At 34.2% G+C, this 13,750-nt stretch overlaps 1 long non-coding RNA gene across 1 annotated transcript; it reads right to left on the bottom strand.

Annotated features, from left to right (window-relative positions):
* Positions 1–769: 769 nt before the first annotated feature.
* Positions 770–9,102, bottom strand: LOC123523446 (uncharacterized). Its single transcript, XR_008370260.1, has 3 exons — positions 3,711–9,102; positions 2,938–3,097; positions 770–1,715 (listed from the first exon to the last, which is right to left on the bottom strand). It is a non-coding gene; the product is annotated as an uncharacterized LOC123523446 (long non-coding RNA).
* Between the last annotated feature and the right edge of the window lie 4,648 nt (positions 9,103–13,750).

The raw sequence follows: 13,750 nt of genomic DNA, 5'->3' as shown, positions 1-13,750 counted from the left end.
GGTTTTTTTCGATTTTCAGCCCTGGAGGCTCCTCAAAGGGCCCAAGCTAAACCATTTGAATTAACTTGATAAAGATCTACGCCAGGATGCTACTGACCAAGTTTGGTGTAATTCTAACCAGATTATTCGACACTATCAGCTTCCAGTTGTAAATGAACAGAACACCAGATATGCGGTGTGTATTCAAACAGGCGGGTTCACGATCTCGTTCAAGTTAACCCTCCATTCCTCTTTCTATCTCACATAAACTACTGCCCTAACACAGTTAATTAAAAAGCAAACTGTTACTTCATAAACGTATATGAAGTAATTGTTTTATTTAGCTCGATACTTCGCATTCACGTGGTACTGAATACTATAATTCACCTTGATCTAAAGTTAGTCTACTTTTTGAAATCTTAATTTAATTTTTAAAAGTACATGTATACATTTGTCAATGAGAGACCTTCGTGGCTGAGTGGTTAAGGTCGCTGGCATCGAATCACTTGCCCCTTATTGCTCTGATGATGTGAAGTTTAACTGTGTCGGTGCGACGTTAAACATAACAAAAATATAGATCTAACAATTAATGAGACTTGCATGTTATAAAAGGTCTCTTATTCATTTTGTGTCTAGTTCTAAGACACATTCTGCACAAACTCCTCCATTCGGTAGATAACAGTATGTCGTTTGTCAATAGTCAGATAAACAGCAAACCCACTGACCATACCATAGGCAATTCGTTCTGATTACAAATTAGAATACGAAATACAACAAAGTTTGATTGTTTTTGCCATCGTTGTTTATTTTAACAAAATGAACAAATTTTATCTTTCATCTGTTTACACAGTACAAGTAATTATTGTTGACAAACAGGATGTGCAAGGTTCAATAAGTAATGTTACAATTTCATAAATTATTGAAATATTATTCAGACTGAACTAAATATAATAACATTATATAAGTATTTGTAGCATTATTTCTGGTGATCAATGGAATTATACATTATGAAGTTCACGGGTGTGTATTTTAAAAGTGTTTTGCCCTCGCCTTCTTCCACTATTACAGAAATGCACGTATATCTTCTCAATATTCAGCATCATTTCTGGGCATGAACACAGTCTCAGGACAAAATAACATGAAGTAGTATCATTTAAAAAGAATTGCTATTCATTCTGATAGAGTGCTAAAAATGATGTTTGACCTATATGACTTATATACTAACAAGATGAAGGCATGCCAACCCCACTGTGTGGTGCACATAAGTGCACTGACCGGCCAGTAACTGGCAACTGTGGTTGTGTCCTTAACAAAGATGTAAACAATATTTTTTTCTTCGACTTAATAGAAAATATATTGTTCATGTTCTTGTTCCAGTCAGCCTGTCAACTTAGTGTTTGCAAGGATAGGGAGGTTGATATATCAGTTTCTGTATGCGTACGTGACATACATAGAAACAAGTCACTGAAACAAAACCTGGTATAGAGTTACTCACTGTCAAAAGATATATATAGAACTGATATAAAACTAAAAAAACAACACAATCAAAATCTCTGTGAGCGGACGTGTACAGTGCGAACGGTATCTAAGAGAGTTAAACTGTCGTTTATTCAAGGCAAACATATGAAACGGAACTGTTTGTACATTTGGAGGCAGTAAACAGTTTTCTGAGCTTCTCGGCCTAGAGTCGCCTACCTAACTTTCAAAACCTCACACAAAAGTCTGTAACCACACACCTGAAATAAAGATATTGCAACATTAACATCACTGTATGTCTATCGTTACAAACCATCTGCAATACATCTCTAATATCTAGTTTTCTGTTTACAACACCCGAATTTTGTGCTCTCCCGGTCGCGGAAACTGATGACGAAAAAAGCTAAATTTGCCAATTTTTCAGTCGCTGCAGAAAATTCCCTGAAAATGATAGCCCCAATTGCTACACTGTTCCATACTCCAGTAATACTGTAAAATCTGAAAATAAGCTGAAATATATGGGCCATCCGTACCGTTTTTTCACTATTCCACTTTTCCTGAGGCCCCTGCTAAAATGACAACCCCACTTTAAGCTAGCTCAGAGGAAGCATGTATACGCTCCTGCAAGTCATTACGTCATACTATCAAGACCAAGGCTACTCAACTGATTTTCTTTAAATAAGTGAAACTCAATTCTAGCCGCTGAAACTTCAATTCTAGCAATTATTATTATTTAGAAGTTCAAATATGCACTTCATTCCGTAAATTGCCTCTTATCTGTAAATTTCACCACGGCCAATTCGACACTAACAGCTGAAAACTGTTTACTGCCTCCATTTACAGTTTATCCATTGAATCACATCCATCTATAACAACACGTGACATGAAATAAAATTCGTCCTCTACAATCCGCCCATCACTTGGAAGGAAACACTAAAGATTATTCTAACAGAGTTATCAGCAGATGTACCATTTGCCTTATCAGCCAGTTTATTCAATAATATAATGTTTCAGAGCGGTTTCTTCCTAGTTCAAATATGTATTTTTTTCAACCGTCGTTTATATGACTGAAAAATTGTTGAAAAAGACGTTAAACCCGAACACACACACATTTTTTTGAAGGTCTCTCAAAGCATAGGTATAAAATGTGAAAATTAGAAGTCTACCGTTGTTATTTCCTGACGATTATATACATATATATACAGACGGTGTATTGTTCAGTATGGTGATGTTTAAGAATGGAGGTCAAAATACTTAAATGATATGTTAGAAACAGCTCTTTTCCATAGTAAGTACAATATATTATGTCAGCTGTCTACTTTTTCTAATGTTGTATTTTCAGCGATCTGACAAACACGTGATTCGTTTCCAGTTTCAAAATCAGTTACTATGAACTAACAGCTGTCAAAACTAATCATGTGAAGATGTGAGGATGTGATTATTCAATCTTTAATTTGGTATATTGCAAGTATTTTTACCAACCTGTTGTTATATCCAAAGCATCGAATAGTTCTTCGGCTTTTGTGTGGTCTTCAAATATGGCATGTATTTCATTCTTAACTATCGTGCCGTCTTTGTTACTATCGTATACATTGAAATCACACTGATCAGCATGTACACGTACAATATAGTGACGCCCATTCTGAAACAAAACAGAAGGTTTAAACTACTCCACATTGTGTCAGAACTGATATATGTATATTTGCTACGGTCCATTTTTCTTGTGTTAAGAACACGCGTGGAGCGTGTAGAAAAATATTTATGTGACCCTCCATTTGCTTCAACTTTTTGCGTAATCATATATGAGGTATCATCGTTTTACGGGACGCTGACCGTGGAAACGCTACGTTAGAAGTTTATTCTCCCCGCTCCTTCTTCAGTCCCGCCCCAAACACTCACACAAAATCGGCATTTTAAATATTTATAAAATAGAAAAAGTGGAAACTCCACAGGTCGCTCAACACAACAAAAACGAAAATGTTGCAGGCTCGGTTTGATTGAGCCTGTTCATGGACGGTAGTGGAAATGCATGCTTGTCTTGAAAAAGAAATTAAGTGGACAAATATGTTTATATTTAAGGAAACGAAGACGGCAATTTGACTTTACAGAAGTAGTTTTTTATTCAGTTATGATATATACTGGTTGTAATTAAAGTATGCGTAGTGGTCTACGAACACATCAATTGTATTTTTGTAGGTTAATACTAAAATGTAAACGACATGGTCTAACAATAAAAAGCAATAAGACTGTCCTACCTAGTGAATACTTCTCTTGTTAAGTTCTATAGAAACACCAGCCTTTGCTTTCCAGTTTCCATCAGAATCTACTGTTCCTTTTACATCGGCACTCCAGCCGTCCCCTTTGTGACTCACACCGGCAGAAACACTAGGACCGCTATCTTTACTCGCTTCTACACCTACGTCAACTGAAGTGCCTCCCTTCTTCCCTTCCTTTTTTCCATCGCTACTCTTACTTCCTCCGTCATTGCCACCCTTACTTCCTCCACCATTGCCACTCTTACCATTTCCTCCACCGCCACTCTTACTTCCTCCACCACCGCCAAACCAAGCTTCTGTGCACCCAGCCAAGACCAACAACAATACTACAGCAAATGCGACTTTCTGCAAAAAGGGGAAATAACTGAATAACTGAATATATAGACCATTTTTGTAATATTCTTCAGTTCTAATATTCTTGTTAAAATTCGTGAAAATATTGCTGACGGGTAAATCTGATCGAAGCGAAAATTAGGTAGTTCATAGCAAATCTTCACTAGATAACTTATGACAGAATTTTGCAACCTTATAGGATACCTTAAAATGCTAGTGAAAAGAATATCATGGCATTTTGTCAAATATTTGCTTAAGATAAAACGATATATTGATATATTAGATATTAAAATTGTCTAAACATATAATGAAATAAGAAAAGATTACCATGATGTTTCAGGTCAAGCAATTAAGACAATGTGAATGGCCAAGTCGTTTAGCTTTTTAGTTTATATACCATAAGTTGCCACCGCAAATATCCGCTTTGTTTTTCCGTATTCAGAAATGCAATGGGAATCTTTTTGTGAATATTTTTATATTTCTTTTGAAAACCGCAAAGATATGATCACATTTTAAAATGTTGTAGTTTATAATGGGACCTTTTTTTCATTTTGTTTCCATATAAAATACGAGCAGTAGCTGTCTTTTTACTATGTAGGCCAGTGTTAACTGAACGCAATCTTTTAACTTTTGGTCAGAATGGTCAAGTTATGGAATTATTCAAAACTTAAACAACTTACACATATTTGTGTTCACTTTGTACTAAATATATATCAGATTTGCACTAGGAGTAATTATAAAATTTGATTTTCCAGACATTTAAGAATAAAATCTTTGAATGCAATAACTATTGAATTATAGTTTTCAAGGATTTGCACTGACAATGTACTACAATACACCAGGATTGTTCCCGTTGACTATATCTGGGTGGCATGAAACCGCCCATGACAAAATAAGACGAGTTAAAGAAAAACAGGTTTCACCCCAATATATTAGTTTATCACATCTGAAGATTAATTAGATTCAAGCAGTTAATTTTCATTAATTAAAAAGGTTAAACAAACTACAGATATGTAACAAAAAATCGAATAAACACGAGTTGTCGTATAGATAACCCAAACAATTTACAGTAGCAAACATTAGTATACATGTATATTGTTTTAAAATGTCTTAATTATAACGGGATTCCCCTGCTATTTTATTATTGCCTGTTTTATCTATGTTGTAACAGGATGTGAAATAATTAAAATGACAGGTTGGTAAGAATACTTGCCAAATGCTGAATGTGGTGTATTTAATTAAAGATTTATTAACTATGTTTTTACATAATATGAGACCAAATTGATAAATATTCGATTATTACTGACGACGGATACATCAGTATATATAGTACGAGAAGTGTCTGACATTTTTGTAGATTTCTGCCGTCACCTGTTTTCTTGAATATTTATTCAAAAATTAAGTAATATTATTACAACATTATAACATCTCTGTGTCAGATCTAAATCTAAACTATATATTTTTCATTAAACGCAGTCACGAAACGTCACTATATCAACAACTTGGCCATTCAAATATTGACCTGAAGAATCATGGTAACGTTTTCTTATTTCATTATATGTACAGACTACAAGAATTGTTCACTGGTTGAAGGTGCGGGTGGAAATATTTGGCTCGAGGCTCTGCCGAGTTACCGCTAAGATAATTAAAAGCGTTTTGACAAGCCATAAGAATTCTTCCGATCGTACCAGAGGGAAGGTGAATATTTGTCATGAGTTTATGACAATATGACCTGGAATATTAGGGAGAATGTTCTAACTATAAAGCACTAACGATAACTCCACTAAAGAAAACTAAAGAAAACAAGTACAAATCAGGCGGCAGCATTATGTTTATGTTCTCTATGGTTATACATTTTGTATAAGGCATCATCCTTCAGTACAAACCCTGTTGGGCAGACCTTAAATGCCTGATTCTATTTGAAGTTATTTCTTCTTTGCAATCATTTTAAATAGTTTCCTTTAGATCTGCATAAGTAATATGAACATTTTATTTGTCAAAACAATTTATTGCATATTTACTGTAACTTTTAACCATTATTAAAGACTGCATTTTATGCCGCGTTCAGGGTTTACGTAGTTATCTTATTCAAACACTGCGCAAATAGCGTCCACAAGTACTGCTAGTATTCCACCAAGATGTCAACGCTTGTACTTCTTGAGGTCTGTTTAGGTTTGGAACTCTACCCCATCCACCGTACTCACCTGTTTTAGCGTAGGTGGACTTTACGGTGGTTTCTGAACAGGAAAAAGAGCTCACAGGAATCAAATAATATAAAATAGTTCGTGAGTTGATAGTGACTATATAATACAAACCTACAACAAATGTGTTAAGGGCACTTAGAAATGTGTTAGACTTAATGGTGGTAAAATTCAACAACAACACGTGAATATTTATCTTTTATCAACGTTACGGCGCTTACGCCTTCAGGCCTAACTAAACTAAAGGAACCAGCGTGGGAGCCATCTGGTCTAGTCGCGTAATGGCTGCCAGGTATTTGAACACTAATTTTTCACTTGGCATGGCAACAGAGATCTAAATTGAGGCTAGTTTTTGTTTAAATTTCATTGTGGATGTATTGTTGACATTTTGGCAGGAAAAATGGGAGAGCAGGTTGTATTTGGTGAAGTCAAGCTCCATTTTAGTATGAGTAGTACTTTCAGGTCACAGCAGTGTGATTTTGATGTCAGTTTACAGTAAGTAAATGTGACCAGAGAAATCTTTCTTAGAAGATACATGACCCCTACTTTTCTCTTCATTTTATATCAGTTTTATCATAACTCTTTAAAATGAGGTAAGGATTTGTTCTCTGAAATGGGTCTAGCTATGTTTGGTAGCTCTTTGAAAAAGGTCAGTTTTATATAGAATATATAGGGGAAACTATTTAGGCTATTGTGACCTATAAGAAAATGTGGGCAAAAAATGAGATTTGTCCAGATATTGATATAAATGAACTAGTTTGGTCAGATTTTGGTAAAAAATGAGCATTTCATTGGAATTTTGCTGCAAAAATTGGTAAAAACCCAAAAAATCACATTTTCACTGTCTTGGGGGTATTTTTTTTTTAAAAATGCAAATTTGCTCTCTAAATTATGCCCATCTATACCTTTCAGAGGGGACATTTGGTATATTTCAAAGTGTTAATGTGTAATTTGCTTGCAAATTATGGTGAAAGTTTATGAAATAGGGCAAAAACCAGCTCTGGCTACAAGAACTGGTTAAAAATTATGTCGCGACATCAGTTTTGAAGGAAAATTGGCGCAGGGACACGCGTTACTGAAAATGCCATCAAACCTGGAAAACTGATTTAATCAAGCTGAAACTTGGTATTTTTCATGCAGATGTGTTACTGGTACTATACAAATGAAATTGAGACTGTTACAGAAAAACAGTTTTTCTTATAGGCCTAACTAAACTAAAGGAACCAGCGTGGGAGCCATCTGGTCTAGTCGCGTAATGGCTGCCAGGTATTTGAACACTAATTTTTCACTTGGCATGGCAACAGAGATCTAAATTGAGTCTAGTTTTTGTTTAAATTTCATTGTGGATGTATTGTTGACATTTTGGCAGGAAAAATGGGAGAGCAGGTTGTATTTGGTGAAGTCAAGCTCCATTTTAGTATGAGTAGTACTTTCAGGTCACAGCAGTGTGATTTTGATGTCAGTTTACAGTAAGTAAATGTGACCAGAGAAATCTTTCTTAGAAGATACATGACCCCTACTTTTCTCTTCATTTTATATCAGTTTTATCATAACTCTTTAAAATGAGGTAAGGATTTGTTCTCTGAAATGGGTCTAGCTATGTTTAGTAGCTCTTTGAAAAAGGTCAGTTTTATATAGAATATATAGGGGAAACTATTTAGGCTATTGTGACCTTCATCAGGATAAATACATAATAAAACAACGGACGTGACGTCATGAAGTAAACGTTACGTTGAATGGCGGAAAAACGTATACTGTTTTTTTAAAATATTACATAAATTAATGTGAATAACAGATAGCAAGTTTAGTACATTACGGATATAAGAATACAGGATTTCCTATAGCAGTATATATAACAAGAGCACCGCCTTGCGGGTGCTGACGCTCATCTGATTTTTTTTTGTGTAATAGCAGAGCTACGGGCGCCGCGAAGCGGCGCCGACAGCATCGCATTACGGTTAGACGTATGAAAAAGAAAATGAACAGAGATATCTAACTGTGTAAACTATCGAGCTGAAAATTCGTGGTACTTTTTGGAATCGGTGTTGTTCGGATTTTTTCAAGTACACTATGCACATAGTAATTAATCAGTAAAGACGTCAGTAGACGCTTACTGTTTACAGTTGACAAAAGCGTCTCGCTTACTGCTTTGAATATTGAATAAAAATGCAAATGAGCGTTTGATAATAAGAAATAAGTGCTAAATACATTTTCTACGAACAAAAAAAGAAATAAAACACAATATTTTCATTTCAAAATGACTTTCGTCACGCTGCCATTACTGAACTTTATTATATATACTTATGTTTGTCTAATTACGTCATAACTCCACAATGGTATAGTAGTTAGCGAGTTCGCGTTGTAATCCAGAGGTCGTGAGATCGAACCTCGCCTGGACTAGGATTATTTTTTTAATTTTTATTTCATTTTTTTGTATTATTGTGAGTTTTGAAAATATTGTATGACTAAAGTCATTCATGTGAAATTCAACATGTGTTAGTTTTGATGTCAGGTTCCACTGTAGTACCTGTGTAGCAGGCAGTAGACATAACTTAAAAAAAGAAAAGCTTTAGGATCAAAATATACAGGCATTAAACTGTGAAAAGCAAATAATGCTCTTCTCCTCGTTCGCATATATTTCATCCATTAGCTTTAAAATCACTGACCAGAGTTTATCAAAAAAAAAAAAAAAAAAAAAAAAAAAATTGGCGATGAATTATGAACAAACATCAAAAAGGTTCTTACTACCATCCCTATTCTATAGTGCTAAAAGATTAACCACTTTTGGGTTTAAAGCAAGCTTTGTACAGTCATGGAAATGATTGTAATTTTCTGATACCAGGCGTCTGTTATAGCAGTATTTTTGACTGAAAGTTGGACACATTCTTCCTTCCAAAAAGAACCAAAATTTGACAATAATGACATTTAAAAGAATTACAATAGTCATTTCCAGGATTACGTAAATTCTAATTTCTATTAACTTTGGAATTGGAACATTAACTTTTTACATTAAGTCCTCATTGCCTAACATTCACACGCAAAGACACAGAATTCCTTTGGCTATTGGCCTAATGAGATTCTGTTAGGTTTGAAATTTTCAAAGTTCAAGCTTTTCAATTTGAAGCAGTTATCATTTTGTGACTGATTTCCAGTATGATAATAAGTTATGTAAAATTGTTGATGCAGTACGTTGTAATAAGAATAACAGAAATTATTCAAATATGTTTTTTTCTTTATCTTGGTGCTGATGTTAATCTATACCGAACTTTCTTTTGATTATGTACAGAATATTTGTGGAGTTTTCACATGTCAAGAATTAATCTTGATGCAGTCTAAAACATGCATTCAGAATTCATGAATTATTATTAATAATTTTAATAGATCTAAAGAACATAAACTTCCTAAACGAATCCATAATTCCTGATAATTCCAGCACCACTCCTTTAATTTTTAACGGTCACTGATGATTTTTCATGGGAGTTCTGCTTTTTAGGTAGCACCTAATTTCATATTAGAAATATTGTCCTACCCATGATTTTCTAAGTCTAAAAAGGGCCATCATTCTTGCAAAAAGCAGGATAGAGTTATGTTTCTTGATGTTCAGTGTCCACTTATGATGGTGAAAAACTGTTGCAAGTTTCAAAGCAATAGCTTTGATAGTTTATGAGAAAAGTTGACTTAAACATAATACTCAACCAAGAAAATGATTTTCTAAGTCCAAAAGGGGCAATAATTCTTGCAAAAAGCAGGATGGGGTTATGTTGCTTGCTGTACAGGGTAAGCTTATGATGGTAAACAAGTGTTGCAAGTTTCAAAGCAATAGCTTTGATAGTTTAAGAGAAAAAGTTGATCTAAACATAAAACTTAACCAAGAAATCTGATATTTTCTAAGTCCAAAAGGGGCCATAAATCTTGCAAAAAGCAGGATGGAGTTATGTCTCTTGCTGTACAGGGTCAACTTATGATGGTGAACAAGTATTCCAAGTTTCAAAGCAATAGCTTTGATAGTTTAGGATAAAAGCTGACCTAAACATAAAACTTAACCAAGAAAATGATTTTCTAAATCCAAAAGGGGCAATAAATCTTGCAAAAAGCAAGATGGAGTTATGTTTCTTGATGTACAGGGTCTGCTTATGATGGTGAACAAGAATTCCAAGTTTCAAAGCAATAGCTTTGATAGTTTAGGAGAAAAGTTGACCTAAACATTAAACTTAACCAAGAAATCTGATATTTTCTAAGTACAAAAGGGGCCATAAATCTTGCAAAAAGCAAGATGGAGTTATGTTTCTTGCTATACAGGGTCAGCTTATGATGGTGAACAAGTATTCCAAGTTTCAAAGCAATAGTTTTGATAGTTTAGGAGAAAAGCTGACCTAAACATAAAACTTAACCAAGCAACGCCGACGCAGACGCCGACGCCGACAACCGCTCAAGTGATGACAATAACTCATCTTTTTTTTTTCAAAAAATCAGATGAGCTAAAAACCATAAGTAGGAAAAAACGCAATAGTACTAAACAAACACATATACATGTAAAATTCATTACACATTAAACAATGTTTTTGAATTAAGTCCATCAGGATTGAGTGTTTTTAACTTATGAATCCAGAATGTTTCCTTGCATAACCGGTTAATTTGATTATTTACCACATCAATAGGCATAAATGTGAAGTCATCAATACTATTGTCATCTTGATTAAAATGACCAGCAACCAACGTGGAATATGCAGGATCTGTAAAATTAGATATGTCAAATTTATGGCTATTCATACGCCGTGAAACCTGTTGCATAGTCTGCCCAACATATTGCATATTGCATCTTTTACACGTTATTAAGTATACAACATCTTTAGATTGACAGTTTGTATCATATTGTAAAGAAAATGTTTCTCCTGTAACTGTACTGCTAAATGAGGATCCAGAGTTGATTCGTAGACAGTAGGAACATCGTTTCCTGTTACATTTCTGCGTGATGTATGTTTCAGTGTTCAATTTGAAGTCGGAACTTACTAAGTAGTCGCTTAAATTTCTTGTACGTCTGTACGCCACTATAGGTTTGTATTCGTCACGAACAAATTTAACATTTGTATTCTTTGCAATGTTCAGAAGATCCCAATACTTGTGAATTGTTCCATCTATATTTGGTAATGATGGATTATATTCTACGGTGAATGGAATAACACTTGTTTTATTTTTATCTGAAGGCGTCAGGGCTTCGTTTTGTGACGACCTCGACACCTTATTGAATGCACTGTCTATCACAGAATCCGGAAAATTTCTATCTTTGAAGTAGCTCCGTAAATCATTAAGAGATGAGTTGAATTTTTCGTCATTAGAAATAATTCTCCTGTACCGCTTTGCCTGACTGTATGGGATTCCATCTTTGCATTGTTTCGGATGACAAGAGGTGTAATCTAGGTATTGATGGGTATTTGTTTCTTTCACGTAAATATCAGTGTCAATTCCTAGCGATTTGTTTTTGGATATTTGTACATCTAAGAACGAAACAGTACTTTATAATATTGTAGTAGTAAATTTGATATTTGGATGAAATTTGTTAAGATCGTCGATAAAGGACTCTAACTCTTCTAACGAGTGGTTCCAAATCATAAAAATGTCATCTAGGAACCGTAACCACAGAGATGGCTTAACTCCCCTTGAGTGAAGGAAATCCTGTTCAAGTTTTCCCATGAAGAGAGATGCATATGATGGTGCCATGGAACTCCCCATTGCTGTACCCATCTTTTGTAAATAAAACTATTCACAGAATTTGAAGGAGTTATTTTCAAGTACAAGTCTTATTAAGGGGACGCATATTGCTACATTCACAGTTCATACAGAAATGCGGAAGGGGTGCATATTCAAGAAATCGATGGTGGGAAAATAAAAAACATATTCCTAAACTGATATAATACTGATGGACACCTGTAATATTCAGTATTTTGTGGATAAGGATGTGGTACTATGAATGTAATAGGAAAACAGAGGTCTTTGTGAAAGTACATTCAACACAAAATATTAAGCTTTTGTATACGGAAAAAACAGGTTTTTTACAATAACAGTGTTCCAAATAATGTTGAAGGGATGAGATTTTCTTTCTAACACACCAGGTTTGCTTAAACATGTAAATTTTAACGCCACGTCATTTCAGTTCGGGATGGACGCCATATTTCTCATTGATAAAAATGTTAACCAAAAAAAAAAATCAGAGTGGGATTAGAATTGCAAGGGCATAACATGACATTCTACACAATGAATACCTTAGAACAGATATCTAAGATGCTACACAGGTCAGGCAGATTAAATGCATAATGGCGATCACTTGAAATTCATCTTGAAAAAGTGGTTAAGGACTTCGGACACTTTCTATATGAATTTGCCTACTCCAAGAGTGATAAATAAAGCACTAAGAAATAAGTATTTAATTACATATACCATCAAAATACATATTTGAAATTATTTCTTAAAGTCAAATTTTCAGTATTTGTTTCATAGAACAGTGATTTTTGTTCTAAATAGAATTACGTACCCTGTTATATAGATATAAAAAGTGTTTTGCTTTATACAACATTGTTCCCACCCGTGCATCAAAACCATATTTGGCCAGCATATGTAGATATTAACTATACACATTTTCTGTGACTATTGTGTTGATGCAAGGGATGGAACAGTACTTTTAAACAAAAAATATAATTACAGGGTGTTCCCAAATGTAAAGCAACCAATACTTTTTATATTCATTTTTTAATAAATTGATAGTCACATATTTTTACATCTGTTTGTAACTCATATACTATGCAAATGTTTGTAAAGGTACACATAGGCATGTTATACATGTAAAGTAGTGAAAAAAGCAAATACTGTGAATTCTTTATTATTCGTTGGGGTAAATTTTTATTGGCTTATCCTGGTTGTTTGTTGCAGTATTTGTTGACAAATATGTGCTTTAACATACTTGCAACACACCAGGTAATCTTTTGCATGCCCCCGCACCCCCCACCCCCACCCCCTCCCCCTCGCGACGCGCACGCCACTAGCGATGAGGATGTAATTTGTTTTCCATTTTGTTTTTATTATTTTTTTGTATTTCTTATATATTTTTCATTTCTTTATTTTTTCATCTTCTTCTGTGCGTTTATATTTATTTTTTTAGACACATACTAAATGTCACGAGCATTCATCACTTCATGTTCTTCCTTTTGTGAAAACTGAATTGAAGACTGTTCTTTGGGGCGGACTAGGCCTAAACACCATAAACAAGAAATATCTTTAAAAATGATGGTCGGCGAATTGTAATAAGGAAAGAAGTTTATGAATTTTTCATCTAACATTCATCTTTCATCTAACATTTTTCAAATTGCAAAACTAAACACCGCACTTTAACAATTTAAATGATTATCTTTTAATTTTTCGCAAAGGTTTCGTAGGGTTGCAATTTTGTTTCGTTTATCCTTAGACGAATAATTATAGCAGTAGTTTGATGAA

Source organism: Mercenaria mercenaria, chromosome 3 (assembly GCF_021730395.1).
Source record: "Mercenaria mercenaria strain notata chromosome 3, MADL_Memer_1, whole genome shotgun sequence".
Lineage (NCBI taxonomy): Eukaryota > Metazoa > Mollusca > Bivalvia > Venerida > Veneridae > Mercenaria > Mercenaria mercenaria.
Note: the sequence above shows the minus strand (reverse complement) of the source record. Positions and strands in the feature narration are given on the sequence as shown.